Raw genomic sequence first — 25,890 nt, 5'->3', positions numbered from 1 at the left:
TTTCCATCTTTCCAGAGGTGCCATCCATGTATTTTTGTGATGTGTGTGGTGACTAGCACAAGCTTGCAAATTGGTGCATTCGTTAATGCTGATTTCAGGGACTTAGCAATTCCACTAAGTCCTTGATCTGTTCTTATCAATATGCCATATGTTCATGTTGTTTCCTAGTGATCTGTGCCTCTTTTGAGGATGATCAGTAAGGATGATTTGTTAATCTTGTAGTGCTCTATCCATCCATGTCTTTTTTTGCAATTATGGAGCATCCTAGCTTGAGTCAATCGAGCTCTACTTTTGCTATTTCGTGAATCTGGGCAGATTGTCTACTTGTTAGCGATTTTGCCGTTGTCGTAAATTGAGTTCTGGTTGTGTGAAAATATATTTGAGGCTTTTATGGTCCGTATATATTTCACAACGAATTCCAAGCAAAAAGTGCCTTCACTCTTTGAGTGCATGAATGACTGCTGCCAATTCCAAGTCATGAGTAGGATAATTTTCTTCATGCTTTCGTAGTTGCCTGGAAGCGTATGCGAATACTTTGCCTTCTTGCATTAGTACGCATCCGAGGCGCTTCCAGGATGCGTCACAATATACTTCAAAACTTTTGTGTATGTCTGGTACAACCAATACTGGTGCTGTTGTTAATTTCCTTTTGAGTTCTTGGAAACTTTTCTCGCAAGCTTCAGTCCATACAAATTTCTTATCCTTCTTGAGTAACTGTGTCATTGGTTTTGCTATGGTGGAGAACCCCTCAATAAACCTTCTGCAATATCCAGCCATCCCCAGGAAACTTCGTACATTTGTTACGTTGGCTGGTGGTGTCCAGCCAAGTACGGCCTTGACTTTTTCTGGGTCCATGGCAACACCTTCTTGGGTCAATACGTGGCCTAGAAAACCAACCTGTCCTAACCAAAATTCACATTTGTTGAATTTGGCATATGTCGGCGTTCTGGGAACGGGGGTCCCCAGACTTGCCTGCCTGCGGCCCGCGGCGTGGCTCAAAGGGGGCCAAGCACGGCCCATCTTCATCAACACAAGACTCAAGACCCTCGCGAGGGGCCAAGCCTCGCGGGGCGGACGACGTGGAGCTTCCTCAGGCGCGGCCTCGTCAGGCTGGCTCACGAGGAGGCGGAGAAATCAAGGCGGGGTACCTCACGAGGTGCCCGTGATCCAAGCCATGACGACTCAGGGCGCCAGGCGGGTGCCAGCCCGCGCAGCGTCCTCCTTTTCCTCTTTGGTGCAAAGGGGGCAAGCGTAGCCGCGGAGTACCGAGGCATCAGGCAAAGGTTTCCATTTCGGTGCAACGAGACCAAGACCAGGAGGACTACGAGATGGAGGTCACCGTGGAGCCCAAGACGGCGTCATCACCAGAGCTTTGCGCAGGCGAAGACTGCTTTTGTCAGGATAGCTGATACTTGCTGTCCCCCTTCAAATTAGCCCGCCATTGTTGGCTCCCTTCCCGCTCGATATTTGGGAAGAGGACCAGGGCCTCTATAAATAGGACCAGCCACCCAAATAGCAAAGAGAGTTCAAGGGTTTTTGGGCAGGACGGCGAGTGAGAGTAAGGCAGTGAGTGAATCAGAGAGAGAGAGAGAGAAAGAGAGAGAAGGGTGACTGAACTCCTCCTAACAGTTCATCACCCCAGCCAAGAACAGACCCTCGCGAGGCTGTTCTTCCTTGTATTGTTCATCATCATCAGCCCCAAGAGGCAATCCACCCACCACACACTGGAGTAGGGTATTACACCACAACGGTGGCCCGAACCAGTATAAACCTTGTGTCTCTTGTGTAGTTCTTTCGGTAGTTTAGATCTTTGCGAGACGGTGAGGTAGAAGACGTAATCTTCGCGCGCACCCCAGAGTTTGAACCTTAAGGGTCTGCCGGAACCCGAAATCCGACATTTGGCGCGCCAGGTAGGGGTTCGCCGGGATTCGTCTTCCACCGCCCCGTTCTCCTCCGACCGTCGCGTCCATGTCCGACGCTCGTCGGGCTCGCGCCGAGCGCCGGGCCGCCATCGCTTCCCGCGTCGCCCAGACGGCACCCGTCGGCGGACGTCCTCATCGTTCCCCGTCACCCGCCATCAACGCCGCCATCGGCCCGGCGGGGGGCGAGCAGCAAGCGTCGTCTCAGCATCCATCCGTGCGGCAAGACGGCCGCACCGCTACTCCATCACTCACACCAGCTGGTTCTTCGTCCCGCGCGCTCCACGCACCCTTGGAGGCTCGAGCTGCGCTCATCGCGGCAAACGAGCTCCTGCGCTACCGTCCCGTCGACGACGTCTACGAAGAGTGGCTCGACCGCGTCACCGAGCTCGTCCGCGCCACAGGGGGCTCTCCCGCGCCGTCCGTTCCGCTGCGCCGCACCCCGCCCCGCGCGGGCAACGAAGCTCCGGGGGCGTACCAGCCGCCTCCTCTCCAAGAAGACGCCATGGCTCCAAGGCGCATGGCCCCTGGGCGGAACCCGCTCCGCCAGGCGCCAGCGCAGCAAGAACAGAGCTTCCAAGAAGTCCCTCGCCCGCAAGGAGCTGCCCGGGCGCTCCCCGCTCCGGCACGCCGTGACCCTGTTCCCGCTCCGGCACGCCAAGACCCCGCGCTGCTCCTAGCTGCAGCGCGTGAGGACCCTCAAGACCGAGCTCTCCACCAACCGAAGCCTTTCGTGGCCACCGCAGGCTGCCGTGCCTACACCACAGAGCTGCGTAGCGTCGCGTGGCCCGGCAAGTTCAAGCCAGACCTGCCTCCACGTTATGACGGCACGACAGACCCTGCAGAGTTCCTCCAGCTCTATGAGCTGGGCATCGAAGCTGCCAGCGGGGACGAGAAGGTCATGGCGAACTGGTTCCCCATGGCGCTCAAGGAAGGAGCCCGCACCTGGCTCCTGAATCTGGCTCCAGGCACGATCTCTTCCTGGGACCAGATGCACACCCACTTCATCGCCAACTTCCAAGGTACTCACGACCGGCCACCCGCCGTGAGCGACATGCGCCGCATCAAGCAATAACCCGGAGAGACGCTGCAAAAGTACATCCAGCACTTCAACAGCGCGCGCCTCAAGATCCCCAAGGTGTCCGAGGAGGCCATCATCTCGGCCTTCTCTGATGGTGTGTGTGACGTCAAGATGAAGGAGGAGCTGGCGATGCATGAAGACCTGTGCACCTCCCTGGAGCTGTTCAACTTGGCGACCAAGTGCGCCAGGGCTGAGGAGGGACGCCTCTCCCTCCTCGAGCTGCCTGCCGCAGACCCAGAAGAGAAGAAGCCCAAGGGCAAGGACGTGAAGCGCAAGGGGGCTGCCGTGCTCGCGGTAGAACCAGACACCAAGCGGGGCAAAGATCTGCCTGAGTCCCCCAGGGGCAGCCGGTACTGTGTGTACCATGACCTCCACACCCACAACACCAACGAATGCCAATAACTCCGCACCGTGCGAGAAGGAAGGATCGGCCGTCGTCCCGACCGCGCCGATCGGGGCTACGGCCGAGGAGGAGGAAGAAACACAGGACGCTGGGAAGACCGCGGACCGTGCCCAGGGTGGCGCGATCAACCTCGCGAGGATCGCTGGCCAGACCAGCCTCGCGAGGGGGACTGGAGGGATCAGCCTCGTGAGGATCGCCCATAGGGCCACGCAGGCCTCCCTCCACTGCCGCCTCAGCCAAGGAGGAACGAGGACCGCCATCAAGACGAAGGGGCTGGGGGCTTCCAGGAGCCACGCGCAATCGCCTGCATCCTGGGCGGAGCTCAAGCCCCAGCCTCCCAACGCATCTTCAAGCAGTTTGCCCGCGAGGTGAATGCAGTCCTCCCCAGGCTTGAAGCAACGCGCCCTCTCAGGTGGTCGGCATGCGCCATCACATTCACCTCAGCGGATCAACTCAAGTGTGCGGCCACAGCAGGAGTCATCCCGATGCTTTGCTCCCCAGTCATCAGCAATGTACTGGTCACCAAGACCCTCATCGATGGTGGGGTAGGGCTCAACGTCCTGTTCGTGGAAATGTTCAACAATCTCCAAGTGCCCTACGACCAGCTTCAGCCAACCAAGCCCTTCTCCGGAGTCACCGACGGCTCCACGGTCCCGATTGGGCAGGTCCGCCTCCCAGTCACCTTCGGGGCACGCAACAACTACCGCACCGAGCTCATCGACTTCGACGTCACCCACATCCGCCTGACGTACAACGCCATCCTCGGGTACCCAGCGCTGGCCAAGTTCATGGCCGTGACTCACCATGGCTACAACGTCCTCAAGATGCCAGGAAGTGGCGGAGTCATCACGGTGCCCTGTGACGACAAGGATGCAGTGTGTTCCCTGGAGCGAGCCTTTCAGGCCGCGTCACTGGAAGACCCGGATCGCGGAAGCGGGAGGCTTCCCGAGACCACCCCCAAGAAGAAGAAGACATCGTCCGGACCGGCCCCTCGAGAGGCGGGCCCCTTAGGGCCCGCATCTGCATAGGGGAACCATCGCATAGGAAAGCGCTCCCGGCGCCCTCCTCAGGCAGGGCTCGGGGGCTCTCCCCTGGAGGGCCACCGACCTGGCCAGGGTCACGAGGGAGGCGCTTGGGCACCATGTGGAGGTGTGTTTCAAAGCACGTTTCCCTCAAGAAGGAGAAAGGCAAGGAAGGTCAGACCCGCAGGAGTTCGTCGACAAGGCCATTCAAGAACTACAGGAATCAAGAATCATGAGAGGTTGCCGCCGTCTACCGGCTATGGCTCCCCATCCAGGCGAGGATGGTGGGCTGCGCGTTTGCATCGATGTACCAGGGCTCAACCAAGTCGCTACGATGGAGCGCCTCTGGCCCTCGCGAGTGGGGCTCTGCGGGGGTCCGCCCCATAGCTACGTTCGCATGCCTTACGGCCTGCCGAGCGCGGTTGCTACGTGCCAGCGCCTCATGAGGGGCATCATGGAGGCTCAAGAAGACAGGCATTCCGCAGCCTTGGCGGAGATGGAGATGATTCACGAAGAGCTACCAGTGCCTCCCGAGCCTCCCGAGGCCCCTGGGCCTGGGGGCTCGTGAGGATCGGCTTCCGCAGCCCACCGAGTATGCTGCACCAACACCCCTTCGCCCTCGACACCCTCAGGTGACATCTTACTAGTTTCATTTCCAGCTGGGAGCGCCCTCCCAGGGCTGCATCGTTCCCAGGCCGCGTGGGTCCGTCCCTGCGGTATGTATCCCTTTTATTTCATGTCGTTAGTCTGCTTTGATGGGGGCGCCCCTCGGGCTGCATCATCCCCAAGTCGCTCGGGCCAGGCCCAGCGGCATGTATCTCCCTTGCGTTTATTTCCGGCTATGCATTTGCCCATCATGCTTGATTACTTGATGCCTGTCCACGGCACCTCTTCTCCTCCATGTCGACCACTTGCATGTTAAAGGGGGGGTACCTGAGCATCGCGACTCAGGGCTCTTACTGGCTCTCCAGCCCTCACCCTCTGGCCATGTCCACGGCATCGCGACCTGGCATACCAGCGACGGCTGAGACAAGCTCGAGGGCCGGGACCCGAGGACGTAGAGTGCCGGCATCTAACCAAATTTGCAGGAGCACAGCACAAGATAAGGCCCAATGCCAGGCGCAACCCGCCTAGAGGTAGGGCCCCGTGAGTCCCGCGCTGGCTCACAGGTGCCCAGATACACCTCACCTAGCCCTACCGTGCCGGCCACGTGTCAGGGCAGGGCTGTACACGCCCCGGGGGCTCCTCCCGGAGGGGAGCCCCCTCCCACGTACCAGTGGAAGCACCATGCTTCGCGCTGGCTGACGACACTGCCGAGGAGCGGCTATGCCCATACACATGCAGAAGCGCTATGCTCCGCGCTGGTGATAAACAACTGAGGGTGGCCCTCGGGCTGCATCAACCTCAGGGAGCCCAGAGCTCAGTGTCTAGCCTCATCGCAACGCCTCCCCTCGGGAGCGCCACGCGAGGGGGCTGGGCACGGGGGCTGCGCCTGGGTCACGCCCAGACGTACGCCACCCAGCCAGGCCCCTCGGGCCTGGTTCGCCGCGCGTCTCTCCCCGAGCGGAGCCAAGGTACGAAGGCCGTTTGAGCATCAAGGGGGACCCCTGAGCATCGCGACTCAGGGGCCTAACTGGTCCCGTAGCCCCTCACTCCTTAGTTCCGAAAGGCTAATGCTGGGTGAGGCACGCGCGGGGCCGGGCTCTGCAGACGTAGAACGGTGGTCCCACTTGCATCTCGCCTCATCACTAGCTGTTTGCGCATCAAGGGGGACTCCTGAGCATCGCGACTCAGGAGCCTAACTGGCTCCGTAGCCCCTCACTCCTTTGGTCCCGTCCTGGTTTCCGGTCGGGGCTAATGCTGGGTGAGGTACGTGCGGAGTCGGGCTCTGCAGACGTAAAATGGAAGATCCACCTACATCACACCTCCCTACTTGTTGTTCGTGCGCCAAGGGGGACTCCTGAGCATCGCGACTCAGGAGCCTAACTGACTTCGTAGCCCCTCACTCCTTTGGTCCCGTCCTAGTTTCCGGTCGGGGCTAATGCTGGGTGAGGTACGCGCGGGGCCGGGCTCTGCCGGCGTAGAACACAAGCAAGTAGGGAAGAAAAGCATAAAATTCAAGGAATTTAAAAGCAAATATTACAGTCCATACTGTCGTCTCGATACCAAACGCGAGTTTAAACACCTCCCCGAGGCATGATGCGTGTGCAAGAATTAAAAGCAGGGCAGGAGCAGTAGCGGAGTCGCTTGGCAGCGGTGGGGCAGCGCGGGTGGCCCCGCCTCATGGAGCAGCAGGACCGGCAGCATCCGGCTTCGACTTGGTACCGAAGGCCCGGAACTTCCCTAGCAAAGCCTCCACGCGACCCTTCACGGCCTCGGCAGTGGCGGCAGCACCATCGCCGCTCACTGGCTCCAACAGGCTGTTGAGGTCGGCGCTGGGGTCACGAAGGTAGATGTGGGTGAAGACCCGCGTCAGCGCAGCAGAACACAGGATGCGCGCCTCGGCCTCGGCCATGGGGCCAAGGCCAAGGGTGACGTCCTCAAGAGCACGAACCAGGAAGGGGAGCAGCTTGGTGGGGCCGTCCTCGGCGCCGGCCAGTGGGCTCTCCAGGCCACTGGCGTAGAGCATCTTCAGCGAAGCACGAGCCTTCTTCTCCATGTCTGCGAAGGCCACGCGATCTTCGGCAAGAACCTGGGCCTTGCGGTCCAGCTCGACCTTCGTCGCCTCCAACTCCTTCCCCAGCGCACCTAGGCGGTCGCGGCGCTTCTTGAGCTTGGCCTCCCGGCCCTGGATGGCCACCTCGCGAGCCTTCATGCCTTATTCTTGCTCCTGGCGAAGACGAACCTCTTTCGCGAGCTGGTCCCGCAGGCCTTGCAGCTCGTCCTCCAGCGCCTTGCAACGATTGCGGACTTCAACCACCTCCCCCAGGGCTGCGTCGCGAGCAGCCTTCGTCTCGAGGATGGCCTGCCTCTCCTCGTCGCAGGCCGTCGAGGCTTGAACCAGTGCCGCCCGGATCGAGGCATCGGAGCGAATCCATCCTGAAGCCAGCTCCAAGCGCCTGGCCACCAGGCGAGGGTCGGCGCCAAGAAGATCCTGCCGCAGCCGGTCCAGTCCAACAACAGCACGCTCCAGGACGACAGGAGGAGTTGGAGAAGCAGCAGTCAGCGGAACGGGGGAAGAAGGCGGCGACGGCAAGACCACATCGTCCTGAGGTGAAGCCCGTTGCGCCCCAGCGGCTGTGGTGGCGGCAGTGGGCAAGGGCACCACAGGAGTCACTTGGGCCATGGGGGCTGACCTCGCCCCAGCCGGCTCGGCCAGGCCTCGCGAGGACGATCGGGCAGGAGAAGCCCGCGCGCCGCGGTCACCCTCCTCCACAAGCGGAGGCGCTGCCACGGATGGAGCCTCAGGAGCCCCCTTCGGCTTCTTCGCCACGGGCGCCAGCCTATTCAAGAGATGCGAACGTCAAGCCTCGGCAACGGAACAAGAAATAAAGACAAGGGTCAAGCACTTACGGGTCATCGCCGGTGAGCTCGGGCAGCCTCCGGCCAAACTTGAAGCCTGACAGCCGGCTGGAAGGGTCAACCTCGGAAGCAGAAGGCGCGTCTGTGGACTGCCTCGGGGCAGGGGCAGACACAGCCCGGTCCTGTCCTTCTTCGGGATCAGGGGCAAGCTCCCGCCGACCTGCTCGTCTCCATCCTCGTCATCATCGCTCGAAGAAAGGCGGAGACTGCAGGGCCTGCGCCGGGGAAGGGGAGCCCTCGACTCTCCGTCAGTCGCCTCAGAGTCAGGCCCCTTTTCCCGCTCCTGTTCGTCCTCCTCCTTGCTGGAGTCGCCGGAGGGCACGTCCACCAGCCCCTCGGAAGCCGCCACGGGCACGAGCCCATCCCCGTTAAAAGCGGGCATGGACTCCACCACCTGCTCCCAGTCGTCGTGAAGGAACAAGGGCTTAGGAGCGCCCTCCGCCCTTGCCACCTCGCCCCCGACCAGAGATTGGAGGACCGCAGCCAAATCTTCGCCGCCCAAGGACGCGGGGCTCGGATGAGGCCTCCGCATCGGAGGTGAGTGCTACCGGAGTGGAGCCAGCTGGTGCTCCAGAAACTCCCCCAACAGCAACGCATCGGTTAACTTCACCGCCGCCGTGCTGACCGGCCTCAGGTTCGCGTCCATCTTCTCCAACACCAGTTTCGCGCGGGGGTCCATGAGCTCCGCCCGGCACCAGTCGCTGGAGCTCACGGGCTGCTTCGCGGGCAAGATCAGTCTAGGGTGGATGCGCCCGGCATCTACCAAGACCCACTTGCTCCTGAAGCCCTCAATCCTCTTCCCGGGATTCGAGATGGCAATGGTGCCGCCATATGCAACGAAGCTCGCGCACGCGGAAGGAGAACCGTGAGAGACCCGGAGGGAGAAGTAGTGGCGCAGCAAGGCCACTGAGGGCTGCACCCCTACGTGAGCCTCGCAGTAATAAGCAAAGATCGCCAGGAGAAGGACGGAGTTGGGGTGGAGATGCAGAGCCTGCAAGTTGTAATGGCGGAGGACAGAGAAGAAAAACTCGGAGAAGGGAGGCACCAGGCCCGCAGCAATGGAGCTTACAAAGAGAGGATAAAAGGTGCTCCCACGGCCCTCAGGGGTGGCGGAGCCAGCCTTGAACACCTGCGCCCCATTGATGCCCTGCGCCGCCGCCATCCGGCACAGCCGGGCAAGGCCCGCCTTGGACATGCTCGGCAAGTCCAGGGCAGGCGAGTACCAAGCTTCGGCCGGAGACTGACGAGGCGCCATGGCTTCCTAGGTCACGCGGCCGGAGTAGATCTAGAAATTTGGAGGAAGAAAGGGGAGGCGCAAGAAAGGGGATCTGAGCAGCAACCGGAGAAAGCAAAAGGCAAAGTCTAGGCAGATGCCGCTCCTTTATCAACCTGCGCGGTTGCTGAAGCACTGGCGTCCAATCAACTGCCACGCGGCGCCCAGGGCCGCAGGCTGTTAGGGCCCGCGGCGCTTCGCCCTTGCCCTTTCGCCTCTCAGCACGGCCAAGTCCGGGCGCGCCTTGGGCCCGGGGGCTACTGTCGGCGTTCTGGGAACGGGGGTCCCCAGACTTGCCTGCCTGCGGCCCGCGGCGTGGCTCAAAGGGGGCCCAGCACGGCCCATCTTCATCAACACAAGACTCAAGACCCTCGCGAGGGGCCAAGCCTCGCGGGGCAGACAACGTGGAGCTTCCTCAGGCGCGGCCTCGTCAGGCTGGCTCACGAGGAGGCAGAGAAATCAAGGCGGGGTACCTCGCGAGGTGCCCGTGACGCAAGCCATGACGACTCGGGGCGCCAGGCGGGTGCCAGCCCGCGTAGCGTCCTCCTTTTCCTCTTTGGTGCAAAGGGGGCAAGCGCAGCCGTGGAGTACCGAGGCATCAGGCAAAGGTTGCCATTTCGGTGCAACGAGACCAAGACCAGGAGGACTACGAGATGGAGGTCACCGTGGAGCCCAAGACGGCGTCATCACCAGAGCTTTGCGCAGGCGAAGACTGCTTTTGTCAGGATAGCTGATACTTGCTGTCCCCCTTCAAATTAGCCCGCCATTGTTGGCTCCCTTCCCGCTCGATATTTGGGAAGAGGACCAGGGCCTCTATAAATAGGACCAGCCACCCACATAGCAAAGAGAGTTCAAGGGTTTTTGGGCAGGACGGCGAGTGAGAGTAAGGCAGTGAGTGAATCAGAGAGAGAGAGAGAAAGAGAGAGAAGGGTGACTGAACTCCTCCTAACAGTTCATCGCCCTAGCCAAGAACAGACCCTTGTGAGGCTGTTCTTCCTTGTATTGTTCATCATCATCAGCCCCAAGAGGCAATCCACCCACCACACACTGGAGTAGGGTATTACACCACAACGGCGGCCCGAACCAGTATAAACCTTGTGTCTCTTGTGCAGTTCTTTCAGTAGTTTAGATCTTTGCGAGACGGTGAGGTAGAAGACGTAATCTTCGCGCGCACCCCAGAGTTTGAACCTTAAGGGTCTGTCGGAACCCGAAATCCGACATTTGGTTGGCGTGATATTGGTCTTTCTTGAGCTGCAATTTTTATCGTCTTCCCGTGATGATGAGTAAGAACTACAGTCCGATTGAAGCAGTCGATAAATCCCTTGTTGGTGGTTAACCAGTCCATTCCTAGGATAACATCCAGTCCCTTATTTTCCAGTACAATGAGGTTTGCCTGAAACTTTAGTCCCTCAATCTCAATAACCACACCTTGGCAGTAACTCTAAAATCCCACCGCCGGCCGAAGGAAACGATGATCGCCGGCGACGATCGACGGTGATCTAGATGAGGGCAAGGGTATGGTTGCACTCATGGGACAATTCCGCGTTGATGGGTGGTGGATTTGGTTGTCGGCGAGCACCACGCCAACGGCGGCTTCCACTCCGGCGGACGGCGGTTCAGTCGAGGATGGATCCCTCCGAAGAGAGCTGCAAACGCCAAATTGAAGCGCGGGTTAGGGGAGTGGGTGCACTAGGAGGTTCCTCCCCAAGTCTGAGCTAGAGCTATGCAAGGAATCGAGTGAATCAAGCTGGCTACCAGAGCGGATCGTGGCGGCCGGAGTTGGGGAAGAAGGCCTCCTCGAGGTCCTTCTAGCGGCTTGGCGCGGCTCTGGTGAGATGGAGGAGTGGTGCTGGGTCGAAGGCGAGCTCGGGGCCTCTATTTATAGCCAGCCTGAGGCAGTTGCCGAGAACGGGATCACTCCGGCGAGCGATTACGATGAGGCAGTGGTCGGGCTGGGGGTTTAGGTGACTGGGCACCTTCGGATTGGATCACTGGTTCAATTCAACACTAAGCTTGATCGGATTTGGCCTGCTCCTGTGGCCTCGATGGAACGGAGCTCACGGGCTCGTAGGCGGCAGAGAGTGCGCTCTGCGCCTCTCAGGCCATGGCGACGGTTCTGCAGCATGCACAGGGAAGAGGACGGCCATGCGGAGGCTCCTGGTGGTGTGGGCGGTGCTGGACGGCGCCGTACTGTAGGGCTGGCCCCTGCTGGTCGCCACGGCGGTTCTGCCACCGCGGAAGACACCGGAGTTGACATGACACGTCGCCACCGACGCTCGCGACCGGCCAAACAACCGTGCGGCACATTGGATAAGAAGAAGGAGCAGTGAGCAACGATCCAAGGCAGCTACTGGCGAGATTGACGAAGAGCCCTGACAAAAACGACACTGATGACTGAACCCAACACTGAACTTCTGAAACTTGACAGGAACAGTGCCGGCCACCTGTTCGACAAAATGATTTATGCACGTGGAAAATTATTCTAGAGCTGAAACTTGGTGAAGTGATCTCTTGATGCATCTGGAGACTGCCTGAATTATCTCAAAAGTTTTGGAAAAGAAAAAGAATGAAATTCACGTAAAATGGCAAATCTGGTCCAAACTTGCAGCAAGCAAATTTTGAAAAATTTGTACTGTGGACTAGCAGATCTTGATGGATCTAGGTTGAGGACACTAAGGACTAGCCAGAGGAATTTATTTGGAACCAAAACTCAAAGGAAATCTAGTAGTTCCTTTGTAAATCACTAAGGTCCAAATAAATGGCAGAAAAAGATTTGGAGTATAAAATAAATAGAATTAAAATCTAGGGGAAGTTGAACTTTGCTGGACTTGATGCTTGACTTGACCCAAAGTGGGGAGGTGGGTTTTGGAAGAAGGTTTTCAACATAGGTCATGGCAAGAGAGTAATTTTTGAATGGGGAAGAATAAAATTCATAATTTATAGGAATTCTTTTTAATAAAAAGGAATTGTAAAAACCTTTCAAAATTATTTGTGTTGAGCCAACACAAGATGAAAAATCTTCAAGACCAAAAATTAAGATTGGGAAGAACTCATGAAATATTTGTCATAAAAAGATTTGAGAAGATGAGCCCCCTTTTTTGAAAAATTCAAGTGACCTACTTTAAATCAAATAAAGAAGTTGATAAAAATCAAAACCAAAATTTTGGGGTGTTACAATCTCTATCCGGATATTAGCTTTCTTGCGGCGAAAGAAGGGCATCAACCGCCTTACACGGTGGCCACGAGGGTCAGGGGCGCACCCGGGGGGTGGGGCGCGCCCCCCTGCCTCGTGCCTCCCTCGGGCACCGTCTCGCGTGGATTTTTCTTCCCCAAATCATATATATTCAAAAAAATCCCCGCCAGTTTTTATCCTGTTTGGACTCCGTTTGATACGGATATTCTGCGAAACAAAAAACATGCAGCAAACAGGAACTGGCACTGGGCACTGGATCAATATGTTAGTCCCAAAAATAGTATAAAAAGTTGCCAAAAGTATATGAAAGTTGTAGAATATTGGCATGGAACAATCAAAAATTATAGATACGACGGAGACATATCAATACAACAGGTAAGGAGGCAGATGAGGATCTCTTCTTAGGAAGCCTCTGGATACTCACAATGCAGAATGGCTAGAGGCGAGGGTAGTCGGCGGTGATGGCCACTTCCAAACCGTCAAAGCTCGTGTGATAGAATACCCCACCGTCGAATTATATATATATATATATATATATATATATATATATATGGATCCTCACAAAAGCCAGGATCTTCATCATGATTATGATCCTCCGGCTGAGGAGCAGGACAGTGGATGTCCTCGGTCATCCTCCTCCATGACTAGTTGGTGGCGACAAAAAGTACATTCAATTACTGTCTGCAAGGCAATGAAATAAGCACAGACGATCGAGATCTTACCCGTTCAATAGGGGTGTACATGGAATAAGCCCCCCGACAGTTCAACCAAAGAAAATCTTGTTTTTCACCCTTGTACAGATCAGCCAAAATTGAGGCCAGTTCGGCTAAGGTGTCCGGACACTACCGTCTGTAACGGGCCACGTCGTCTTCTCCATTGTAACACCATAAGGGAGTTACTCTGGATTGGAGAGGCTGCACGCACCTCTTTATTGCAATCGCCATGACCTCAACTATCGAGAGTTCGGAATGGGCAAGCTGCCTGACCTTGCTAACCAACCTCTGTATCTCCGCACTGTCCTCTTCTTTGGAACTTCGGGGACACCAGTTGAGGCGCTTCTTTAGAGGAGCGCTGGAAAATTCGGGGAGGCCGCGCCTGACTGGATCCGGTAGCGGAACATCATCTATGTAGAACCACTCCGAAGACCACTATGGATATGCTTCCTTAGGTGTTCCTACAAGGTATCCGGATCCGGCAATACGCCATACTTTGGTGCCGCCCACTTCAAATATGGAACCCCTTGGTGACGGGGGACAAGGTTGAGATGTGCATAATCGAACCTGGGGTGAGGTTGTCCAGTCGGATGCCGTAAAATTCCAATAACCCCCGAAGGAAGGGATGGATTGGAAATCCCAGGCCCCATAATAGAAACGGGACGAAGCACACCCTCTCCTCCTTATTTGGGTTGGGGAAGTTCCCAGCCATCGCCTCGTTGCCTATTGAATATAATCCCGCTCGAATGGGAACTAGATATGCGAGGAGGAGGTAGCCCTGCGTCTGGAGCCGGCTTAGTTGAAGATGAGGCACGGAGCAACTGTGCCAATCACCCTCTGGAGGGCCATGGGGGCGCGAAAAGGAGCCTGGGGAGCTGGCCATGATGGAAGGCTTTGTTTGTGGCTAGACTTTGCCGTTTCCCTTCTGCGCGATGTGAGATGGAATTTGGAAATCTATATCTCCTTATATAGATGCCATCCGAGCGTGGTGAAGGGCTTATTTGCGAAAAGGCATGAACCATTCGTATTCGCCCGGTGCACGAAAATCGAAGCGTCGACAAGGGAAAATCGTAAAAAGACATCGAGGTTATCGCCGGATTGTCACTGGTCCGGATTATAATGAAGAACCCGCCTTGCAAAGCCGAAGACATGGGCTGAATATTACATCATGATTGAAGGCAAGTTCAGGGGCTACTGAGGGGGTCCTGGATTATGGGGTCCTCGGGTGTCTGAGCCGTGTAGCATGGGCCGGACTGATGGGCCTTGAAGATACAAGATAGAAGGCCTTCCCCCGTGTCTGGGTGGGACTCTCCTTTGCGTGGATGGCAAGCTTGACGTCCGGATATGTAGTTTCCTTTCTCTGTAAACTGACTCTGTACAACCCTAGGCCCCTCCGGTGTCTATATAAACCGGAGGGCTTAGGCCGTAGAGGCTATCACAAATCACATAGGCTAGACATCTAGGGTTTAGCCATAATGATCTGGAGGTAGATCAACTCTTGTAACCCTTATACTCATCAAATACAATCAAGCAGGACGTAGGGTTTTACCTCCATTAAGAGGGCCTGAACCTGGGTAAACATCATGTCCCCCTTGTCTCCTGTTACTTCCGATCCTCAGACGCATAGTTCGGGACCCCCTACCCGAGATCGGCCGGTTTTGACACCAACACCAGCGACTCCCTGGACGCGGTGCATGCACCTGTGGGCTCTGTGTTGCCCCCACTTGTCATCCGACCAATGCCTAGGATTGTTGTCGTTGACCCACCAGCACTGCCCGTTGACCTAGGGTCCGATGCGTCGGCAGTCAGCCCTGTGCTGCCTTCTGACACCTTGGCTTTTGTTGCGTTCGCACCGGCCGTCACAGTCCCCCCCTGCGCTCACCACCTTCACGTTCTCTGCTGTGGAATCTTCACGTGCCAACCGTAATTCTCCCCCTCACCTACGCCTGTTCAATCAACTCCTATAACCTTTGCTGCCACTAACACGACTGCTGATGCGTCGAACATAGCTCTCCCTCTCCAGGACCTCGACACCCATGAGTGCACCATTCGCAAGGAGCACCGCCGGTAAGCTTGGGACCACTCCTTCTCTAAGGACAAGCTGCGCCGTAGTGTGCGCCTCGCTGGCAAGGAGGCCAAGTACTCCCCCATGCTTGCCAAGGCTGTCAAAGCCAAGGCCGCTCGCCTCTCTGCATCCGGCGTCGATACGGCCATTGGCATTGCCATCTAGGATGCTCGCCTCGACGCTGCTGATGGCCCCTACCTCTGATGAAGACTTGGCCACCATTGTGCTCCTCTATGGCGTGGATGATGACCACCTTGAGGCCATCCTTGCCTCCGAGGCCTCTGCCTCTGGTGACGAGGATGAGCCATGATCACCGCCCCAGCCATGCTTGGCCCCTCAGCGTTGGGGCCCTACTGGAAGTTGACGACCGCCCTCGCTAGAACCTACGTGTTATATGTATCGTTGCCCTTTTGCTCTCCGTATCTGTTGCCTTTCGTCTCAGGACTTTTACTGCGTCTCTATGTATCAGCTGCAATCGTAGAACGCATGTACTTCCTCCGCTTTATGTGCCATCTGAATGTGGTGTCTAAAAAAGTTTTATGAGTAACGCTGCAATATGCATTTGCTCTTGGAATGTACGTGGTTTGGGTGATGATGACAAGTGTTCTACCGTCCTATCTGAATTGCTCGCGACCAAACCCCACATTGTCCTCTTGCAAGAATCAAAACTTGAAACTTTCTCAGATGCCAAACTAAGATCGCTCTTACCTCACCATCTCGACCAAGCTTTCTCGTTGCTCGCCGTTGGCACGGCTGGCGGCACCATCTCGGCCGTTAACACTTCTTCTTTCCAGGTTATCTCATACTCTCACCTCAACTTCTCCTCCACCTTAATTCTATGATCAACTGCATGTGCTGATAACATCGCCATCACCAATATCTACGCCCCTCCACCCGTTCCCTCAAACAACCCTTCCTCGATGAGCTCCTCTCGATCGCACAACCAGATGATGCACCGTGGCTAATTGTTGGTGACTTCAATCTCTTGCGCTTCCCCTCCGACAAAACCAACAGTACCTTTCGCCGATCTGAAGCTAACGCATTCAACCAAGCTATCAACAACCTAGCTCTTATCGAACTGCCACTCCTCAATAGGAAATTTACGTGGTCCAATAATCGATCAACGCCTACCTTAGAACGACTTGACCGCGTGTTTTTTAACCTCACCTGGGCAATTGCCTTTCCTAACACATCCTTATCATCGCTCACACATTCTAGTTCTGATCAAGTCCCTCTCCTCATACACGTCACCACAACGATTCCGTGTTCTAACTCTTTCAAATTCGAGCCTGGTTGGTCCAACTTTCGCCCATGCAATGACATCGTCACAAAATGCTGCAACCACTCACAGGCTGCCTCAACCAACTCTGTCGCCAGCCTCGCAGCAGCTCTCAAAAAAACTAGGGCTGGCCTCAAATCATGGGCACGTTCTCGCATTCCCACCCCTCTCCGTGAATATCGTTGCAAATCAGCCATTTCAGCCCTTGATCATGCTGAAGAGCTCAGAGCTCTATCACCAACCGAAATCCTCACTCACAAGATCATCATCTCAATTCTCAAACGCTCGATCCAGGAGAAAATGATGTATTGGCGCTGGCGTGCCAAGGTTTCCCGAGCTATCAATGGGGGGGACACGAAACTCTTCCACACATCTGCCTTGCAACGCCTTAAGAAGAACAAAATCTTTACTCTATCTCAAGATGGACATGACTTCACATCTCACCACCAAAAAGCCAAGATCCTCCGTGACTTCTTCATATCCCTCATTGGTACTCCCGCCAATACATCTTGGTATTTTGACCTGTACGAGATCTACCCTAACCCTGTGACCAGCCTCCATATCTTAGACGAAACCTTCTCGGAAGCAGAAATCAAAAATGCATTCTGCCAAATAAATCCATAGGCCAGCCCTGGCCCAGATGGTTTTGGGCCTTCCTTCTACAAAACATATTGGCCCATAGTAAAAAGCCTCGTCCTCTCTTTCTTCTCCCAATTTCATCAAGGCGTGGTAGACACAGAACGCATTAATCGTGCTCACATTGTCCTCCTCCCGAAAAAGGACTTGCCTACCTCGCATGACGCATTCCGGCCCATCTCGCTCCAGAATTTCCCAATCAAAGCTGTTGCCAAAGTCTTAACCACTCGCCTCAAGCCCCTCACCCCTCTGTTAGTTCATGGTAACCAGACTGGTTTTATACCCAGGAGAAATATTGCTGAAAATTATATCTTTGCAGCCGACCACATTAGCTCCTGCCACACTAGGAAAAGGCCTACTATGGTCTTCAAACTGGATTTTTGAAAAGCTTTCGACTCTGTTGCATGGCCTACGCTTGACAAGATTCTCCTTGCTTGTGGCTTCTCACAAACTTTCCATAATTAGATCCAGAACATCCTTCACACAGGCAAAACTGCCATTCTCCTGAGTGGTGTTCCATGCAATTGGATTGACTGCAAAAATGGCCTACGGCAGGGTGACCCGATCTCCCCCTATCTCTTTCTCATCGTCGCAGACCTGCTCCAGCAACTCATCTTCAAGAACATGGAGGCTGCTCTCCACCACCCCATTTTCTCACATCTACCTCCCACCGTTCTTCGGTATGCCGACGGTACGCTCATCGTTGATGCCGCCTCCCCTGTTGCCGCCGCAGCTCTAAGAGTTATCCTAAACAACTTTGCTAATGATACTGGGCTGACCATCAACTTCTCCAAAACCACCCTCGCCACACTACACATAGATAACACCATAGCTAACGCCACCACCCTTGCCATGGGCTGCTCACGTGCCCCTTCCCCCAAACCTACCTCGGCCTCCCTCTCTCCCCTACAAAGCCTCCACCCAATGCATTTGATCCTCTTCTAGAATGCTCTCACAAGCTGCTGACTGGATGGCGAGCCAAACTACTAGACAACGGTGATCATCTCATTCTCATCTCCACGGTCCTCGACTCCCTCCTCACCTACTTCATGTCGGTCTTCCGTATTCTATAAAAGGTCTTAAAAACCCTAGATTCCCTTCATAGGGCTTTCTTTTTGGCGGGAGAAGATTCTTGTTCAGGAGCTCAATGCATTATTGCATGGAAAAATGTGTGTATTCCGAAGAAATATGGTGGTCTAGGGCTAAAAAATCTACATATTCAGAACAACTGCCTGCTCATGAAATTTGCAGCCAAAGCTTTGACCTCCTCCTCGAACCCCTGGTTGGAATGGTTAGATCTTCAACACCCAAATGCACTAGTTTCCTCCTCCCCTCAAACCTATTTTCTCTGTCGCACCATTGCTCAGCAAATCCCCACATTGCAGTCAATCTCTTTCATCCTAACAAATAGTGGGTCTCACACCTACTTCTGGCTCGATACCTGGCTAACCCCAATGCCTCTAGCTTCCTCCTTCCCCAACCTCTTGTCACACTCCACTCTTCAGCTGGTTAAGGTTGCTAATGTACTGCACTACGGTTTAGAAGCTAACCTCCGTAACCGTCTCTCCCTTCTGGCAGAGCAAGAGCTTGTTGCGTTGTTGGCTATTTTGCAGGACTTCATTCCCTCGGGTGAGGAAGACCAAAGGTTTCTACATCGAGGACTTGACTTCTTCACCAAGCATGTGTACGGCGCACTCATGGAACGGCTGGATAACGATCCCCTTGCTCCCCTCATATGGCACTCCAAGGCTCCACACAAGATCATTTTTTTCGTTGCTCCTCTTCAAGGACCGTCTCAACACCAGGGCCAACCTTGCTCACAAGCAGATCATCTCCACAGACATATGCCCTCGCTATGCTATGTTTCTCGAATACTCCATGCACCTCTTCATCACTTGCCCACTTGCCAGCCAGGTCTGGCAGCGCGTGGGTATCCTGCCATAGACGGACGACATCGCCGACCTTTGGGATGTTCCTTTACCCCTTCACCTACCGCACAAGACTTGGCCACTGGTTCTCATGTCTCTCCTTTGGAAGATCTGGGCTACGCGCAATGATATGTTGTTTAGGAGCATTGATCAATGTTTTGTAATAACCCTCAGAGATTTTATTTATGACTTAGACCTATAGTCACATCATCTCATGGCAACATGTGACAAGGAGGGCATCTCCTCGTGGCGTTCCTACCTCTCTGCACGCTGTGTCGTGCCTTTGTAATTCTGTGCTTGCTACCTCGGCGGCTTAATTTTGAGTAATATATTCAGGTGGGGAGCTCCTCCTCGGTGATTCTAAAAAAATGAAAAGAGGTCAACAATAGTCCTATGTTTAACGAAAAAGCAAGAAAACCCTATTGGTCAACAAGTCAAAGGACATTGATAGAATCAACGATTTACATAGAGCCAAGTTACCTAGAGTCATTGGCCTTGTCAAGGGAAAGAATTACCATGAATAGTACAGCCTAGGGGAAGGTGAATTCGTGTGTGAAATTTTTCAGAAAACAAAGTTGCCAACCTCCCACTCATTTTTGGGCGTCAACGTGCTTTCTTTTGGTGGCCTCTGCCATATTTCGACGTGGACTGTAAACAATTCGTCATCAACACTTCTCTTAGATATTGATTGTGCATCATGTTCATCTCATCAGCATCACATGAGCATCATATTGCATCCAATTTTAATTTGAAATGAGAAATTATTCAACCCTCAAAAAAATTATTAAAGGCGTAAAACCCTCAATTGTGCCGATTATCCAAAATGCCCTTCCTCAACGCTAAATATTTTGGTTACATTGTTATAACTATTGTGTGGGCCCTCCCAAATTTTTAGGGATTAAATGGATCACACTCAATTTTTGTTTAGAACATTAAGCATAAATAATTAGGATTATTTTCTTAGGAAAATATAAAAATGACTCCAAACAATATGATTATTTTTGTGTAGCCATTTTATAATCCAGAGAGGCTCCACCACCACTGCAAAATGGATATCAGTGGTGGGCTTTGGGTCTACTTGGGCCTGCCACTAATGGATGTCGTTTTGTAATTCATTTAGCAGTGGTAGATGAACATTTAGGATGTGTTTGTTTTGGGATTTTGTAACATGACCTCATTACACTGGTATCACATCCCGTTCAAATGTATTTGGTTCGGTCGAGACATAATCTGTTAAAATGGTATCAGATTCGGCGTAGTACAAATCTGATTATGCCCGAAATTTCCTATATCGGAAACCGTCTCTTTCCTACATGAAGCCTCTTCCCACAATGTCGTCTTCCTCGCGGTCTCCTCCGGCTAAGCGCCACCACCGGTGCACCGCATCTTCCTTGCAGTCTCCTCTGCCTAAAGCGCCGCCACCTGTGCACCTTGATGACCGCCAGCGAGACGCCGACCTCCAGGAACCTACACAGGTACATGGCGTACGTCGGCGGAGCTGCTGCTCCCAACCACGGCTACACGTCGGCTGCATAGACCAGGCCACTGGCCGGCCAGCCTGCCCAGTCCTAGCCCTGTATCTAACCTACTGATTGGAGCACGCACATGCACAGGAGCACCGCTGTCAGCCACCGCTAGAAATTTGTTGGAATCAGTTAAGTTACAGTTCATAGAACCAAATAGAGTTTGATTTTCGCCCATACCATTTACAGTGACGGTGTAATTTGATTACGTTTGCGTTTGCGCCACTGCTCACGAACCAAACACCTCCTTAAGCTGACCACCAGTATAGTACAATAGTGGTAGGCTTTATATGTAGCATGCCCACTAATGACACACAAGTATAGGGGATCAATTGTAGCTCTTTTTGATAAGTAAGAGTGTCGAAACCAATGAGGAGCAGAAGGAAATGACAAGTAGTTTTCAATAAGGTAATGTCTGCAAGTGTTGTAATTGTAAGTAGCAGAGTAGTTTGATAGCAAGATAATTTGTAACGGGCAAGTAACGATAGTAGTAACAAAAGTGCAACAAAGTAGCCCAATCCTTTTGAGGCAAAGGACAGGCCAAAACAGTCTCTTATGATAAGCAAAGCATTCTTGAGGGTACACGGGAATTTCATCTAGTCACTTTCATCATGTTGGTTTAATTCGTGTTCGCTACTTTGATAATTTGATATGTGGCTGGACCGGTGCTTAGGTGTTATTCTTACTTGAACAAACCTCCTACTTATGATTAACCCTCCCGCAAGCATCCGCAACTACGAGAAAAGTATTAATAATAAATTCTAACCATAGCATTAAACTTTTGGATCCAGTCGGTCCCTTACGGAATAGCGCATAAACTGGGGTTTAAGTTTTTGTCACTCTCGCAACCCATCATATAATTGCTACTCCACAATGCATTCCCTTAGGCCCAAATATGGTGAAGTGTCATGTAGTCGACGTTCACATGACACCACTAAGGGAATCACAACATACATACTATCAAAATATCGAACACATATCAAATTCACATGATTACTTGCAACATGATTTCTCCCGTGACCTCAAGAACAAAGGTAACTACTCACAAATGATAAACATGCTCATGATCAGAGGAGTATTAAATAGCATACTGGATCTGAACATATAATCTTCCACCAAATAAACCATATAGTAATCAACTACAAGATGTAATCAACACTACTAGTCACCCACAAGCACCAATCTATAGTTCCGATAACAAGATTGAACACAAGAGATGAACTAGGGTTTGAGAGGAGATGGTGTTGTTGAAGATGTTGATGGAGATTGCCCTCCCCAAGATGGGAGAGTTGTTGGTCATGATGATGACGATGATTTCCCCCTCCGGGAGGGAAGTTCCCCCAGCGGAATCGCTCTGCCGGAGGGCAAAAGTGCTCCTGCCCAAGTTCCACCTCGAGGCGGCGGCGCTTCATCCCAAAAGTCCTATCCTTAGTTTTTCAAGGTCAAAATGACTTATATACCAAAAGATGGGCACCGGAGGTGGGCCGAGGAGGGCACAACCCACCAGGGCACGCCTGGGCTCCCTGGCGCGCCCAGGTGGGTTGTGCCCACCTGGTGGGCCCCTGGTAGTTATTTGCTCCAATAATTCTTAAATAATCCATAAAAATCTCCATGAAGTTTCAGCTTGTTTGGAGCTGTGCAGAATAGGTGGCCTGGCGTAGATTTTTGAGGTCCAGATTTCCAGCTGCCAGAATTCTCCCTCTTGGTGTGTACCTTGCAAATTATGAGAGAAAAGACATTATAATTACTCCAAAAAGCATTATTATGGATAAAAACATTGTAAATAACAGTAAGAAAACATGATGCAAAATGGATGTATCACCCACTAGTGCAGAAAAGCCTAGCTATAGCATGGCAAAATTGGCCTTTCTGGTTATGGCGACAGTGATAAAATTTACAGGCGGCGTTGGATCACACATCATCAGTATTTGTGTGATAAGGCATGCCACGTGGCCAACACCAGCAGTAAGTAAATGTTACCACTAAAATACCTTGTTGGCGCCATGCCACAATAAAAAATTTTGCTTATAAAAATGCAGCTATGTAATACATCAATTAATGTAAGATATACTACTACATCAGCTAGTTCAACTTAACAAACCAGATAGGTATTACATCATCAACTTAACAAACTACATAATAGTTAGCAGTTTAAGAACTAAAGTAGTTCAACTTAACAAAATACATCATCCACTTAACAAAATAGATAGCCTAGGTGGTGGATCACACTTCCTTATCAAGGATTGCCTTCATCTGTCGAATCTTGTACCCATTATTTTCTCCCTCTTTTCTAAAATGAGTTTTCTCCATTTTGAGATCATTTCTCTTGGCTGTAAGAGAGTTTTCTCTCCTTCTTTAGCTAATCCCTCTCCTCGATCAGCTGATCCCTCTACTCCGACAGCCTAAGAGTCTTATCGAAGAGATCAGCCTTCTCATCGACCAGCTGATCCCTCCCCTCTTCAGTGCGGTATTCACCTACTTCAAGGTCTTGGTGGTACTTTCTTGAGATTCTAGAAACTTACGGTTGAGCATGTCCACATCATAGATCTTTTCCTCGACCAGTGTCAAAATTGATACATATCCCTACAAAGTCCAATGTTTGAAATCGTTAGATATGCATGTGTTTGCAATGATCATGAATGGTTAGATATGCATGTGTTTGGAATCTTACTCGGTTGCTACTCGTGTCGCCTCCGTCGGCATACGCCGCGAAGTTACAAGAAGACTTGTAGTGGCTATTGAAGGAACTCATCGACGCCAACTGCAAAATAATAACAAGTCAGCCATGCCAACTACATCTAGGACCAACTGAACTATGAAAACATATGAAAAGGAATTTACCATAAACAAATTAGATGCATGAAGTGCAGTACATATTCATGTCATTAGATAAGTAACTTTAACCACACCCAATTGTATAATAACACACTGTTCTTTCTTTTTACTAAGAAAAGTTGTTTTCTACACATGGCAGCTTCTATAGGTGCATATGACATTGCGACATTTTTATTGTGCAATTCATGGAAAATTCAATATACCATTGCAGTTATGCCTGTCTTTCCTTGACAGAGATCAAGTGTAGTGCCTATTCACTAGTCATGTGAATCAAACCCAAAAAACTAGTCAATTTTCTGCATATTATATCAAGCCTTCAAACCGAAGACAATTTCACAGTTGATACTAGTTATTAGAACTAGAGTATGAATGCCTAACATGACCTATAAACACTACTTATGCCTAGGATGAACTAGAATATATGAATGCAACTAAAATAATACATGACTTATCAACACTAGTTTTGGCACTTTTTTGGCATTGCCAAAGCTTTGGGAAATAAACCAGAGCTAGCAAGCAAAATTATGAATGTTTACACACTAGTTTGGAGATGTCAAATTAAGTTATGGAAGCTTTGGCATTGTCAAAGCTTTGTCACTATCAAAGCTTACATTTTGACAGTAGCTAGTTTTCAGTTTGGCACATTTAAAGCTTACATTTTGACACTGTCAAAGTTTCCATTTTGGCACTGTCAATGCCTTTTTTCTCAACCCATTTTCTGGCACTGTCAAAGCCCATTAATTGAAAATAGAATGAACCCTAGCTAATCTTCTACAGTGTCACGATTCAAGCAAACAAATCGAGAGGGAGATGCTCAACGAGGATTGGAGCCGCTATATGTCATCGCCCGCCCGCGCCTCTGCTGTTGTTGCCTACTGTCGTCGTCAAAACCCTAAAATTTTGGTTCAAATAAAATGACTTAGAAAATGTCCGGTAATGGCCGCCAGAGGGGAGGTCTAGATGTACGGAAGCAAGAGGGGAGGGCTGGAAGAATACTATTACACCTGAGAACGCTGGAAATGGCTGAAAGCGCCGTTGGCAGAAGGAGGTCGACGGAGTAGGCGGCGAGAACGAAAGGGGGTCGAGAGAGGGAGGTGTCGAGTGGGGCGAGGGGGCCATGCACCCTAGGTTTTGATCCGGCCGTGTCAGATGAAATGTTGGGCTAGGCCCAATAGGCCCACGTTGGAAAAATAATTAAATCATCAAAAAAGACTCAAAAATATAAAAGATTCCAAATAAGGAAAATACTCAAAATTATAAAAGATTAAAAATAATAAAAGACTCAAAATAATAATAATAAAAGTCAAAATAATAAAAGATTCAAACTAATAAAAAGACCCAAAATAATAGAAAGACTCAAAATTATTTCTGGTGTACCAAGAATTAGCACGCCAACAGTAAACTAATCACCTACGGCGTCGACAGAAATGCAACACTAGCATTAGATTGTGTCTGGTCAGTACAGATGGGCGTACCAATTTGTGTCGTGTTAGAAAAAAAGCAACGCCAACACTAACTATATAAAGGTGTCGTGCCAAATATGCCAACGTCACCACTATTTGAAAAAATAGTGATGACATTGGTTGGAAATGGCGCGCCATCAATTAAAGTTGTGCCTAGCCAATTCTCCACTAGTCGTCACTTGTAGCTATCTATTGACTAAAAAAGAAAAATATTAGTGGCTTGCACACAAGTCTCGCCCGCACTAATGACTTTACATCGATTTAGAAAAATGCACATTATAATTTACTCATGACGTATATGTCAGCACATACTACGCATCCTTAGGAATTACACACTAATTACACAACCAAGTTCAATTAATACTACAGTAGCCCTACACACATAGATTTCACACTATTACACAACTACATGAACAAGTCCAGACCAAAGCTTTATAAAATTCTGCAAACAACATATATAAAAACAGTGAACTGATAATAGCTCGTTCTTCAATTTCCTAGGGGGAGGGGAGATAAATGTTATGCAAAGGATGTCAATGCATTGGACATCGACCTAAGTTTCTTGACCAATGCTACGAAGATGAGAAACAGACTCACTTACATGAAGTAGAAGGGAATGCTTAGCCAGTACCAGCAAAGAGCATTGCGTGCCTTGGACATGTGCTTGAGTTAAAACTGCTGCCAAAAGAAAAGGAGAGATAAATGCCTCAGGCTAACATGAAAGCTCTGTTTTAAAGTAGCAAATTTGATCAATTGCAAGAACTCAATGTGCATGGAACAAGCCATGCAATCTCAATGATACATGTAGCACTACAACATGGATAATCGAAGACATTTGTAACAATACACGGACAATCCTAGTGACATCGATAAAGAGATATAAACTAATCATAACAGTAAGCATATTATTCAGCGATGGACCATTAACCTTCAACAAACCACATCACCAAAGTTAAGCCATTCCTGTGGTGGCTTGATCTCCATGAAGACAAACAGAGAAGGAATAAAATGAGTTACTGTGTGTTGGTAGATGCC

This window comes from Triticum urartu, chromosome 4, assembly GCF_003073215.2.
Source record: "Triticum urartu cultivar G1812 chromosome 4, Tu2.1, whole genome shotgun sequence".
In the NCBI taxonomy this organism is placed as follows: Eukaryota; Viridiplantae; Streptophyta; class Magnoliopsida; order Poales; family Poaceae; genus Triticum; species Triticum urartu.
The sequence above is the reverse complement of the archived record's forward strand: the minus strand, read 5'-3'. Positions refer to the sequence as shown.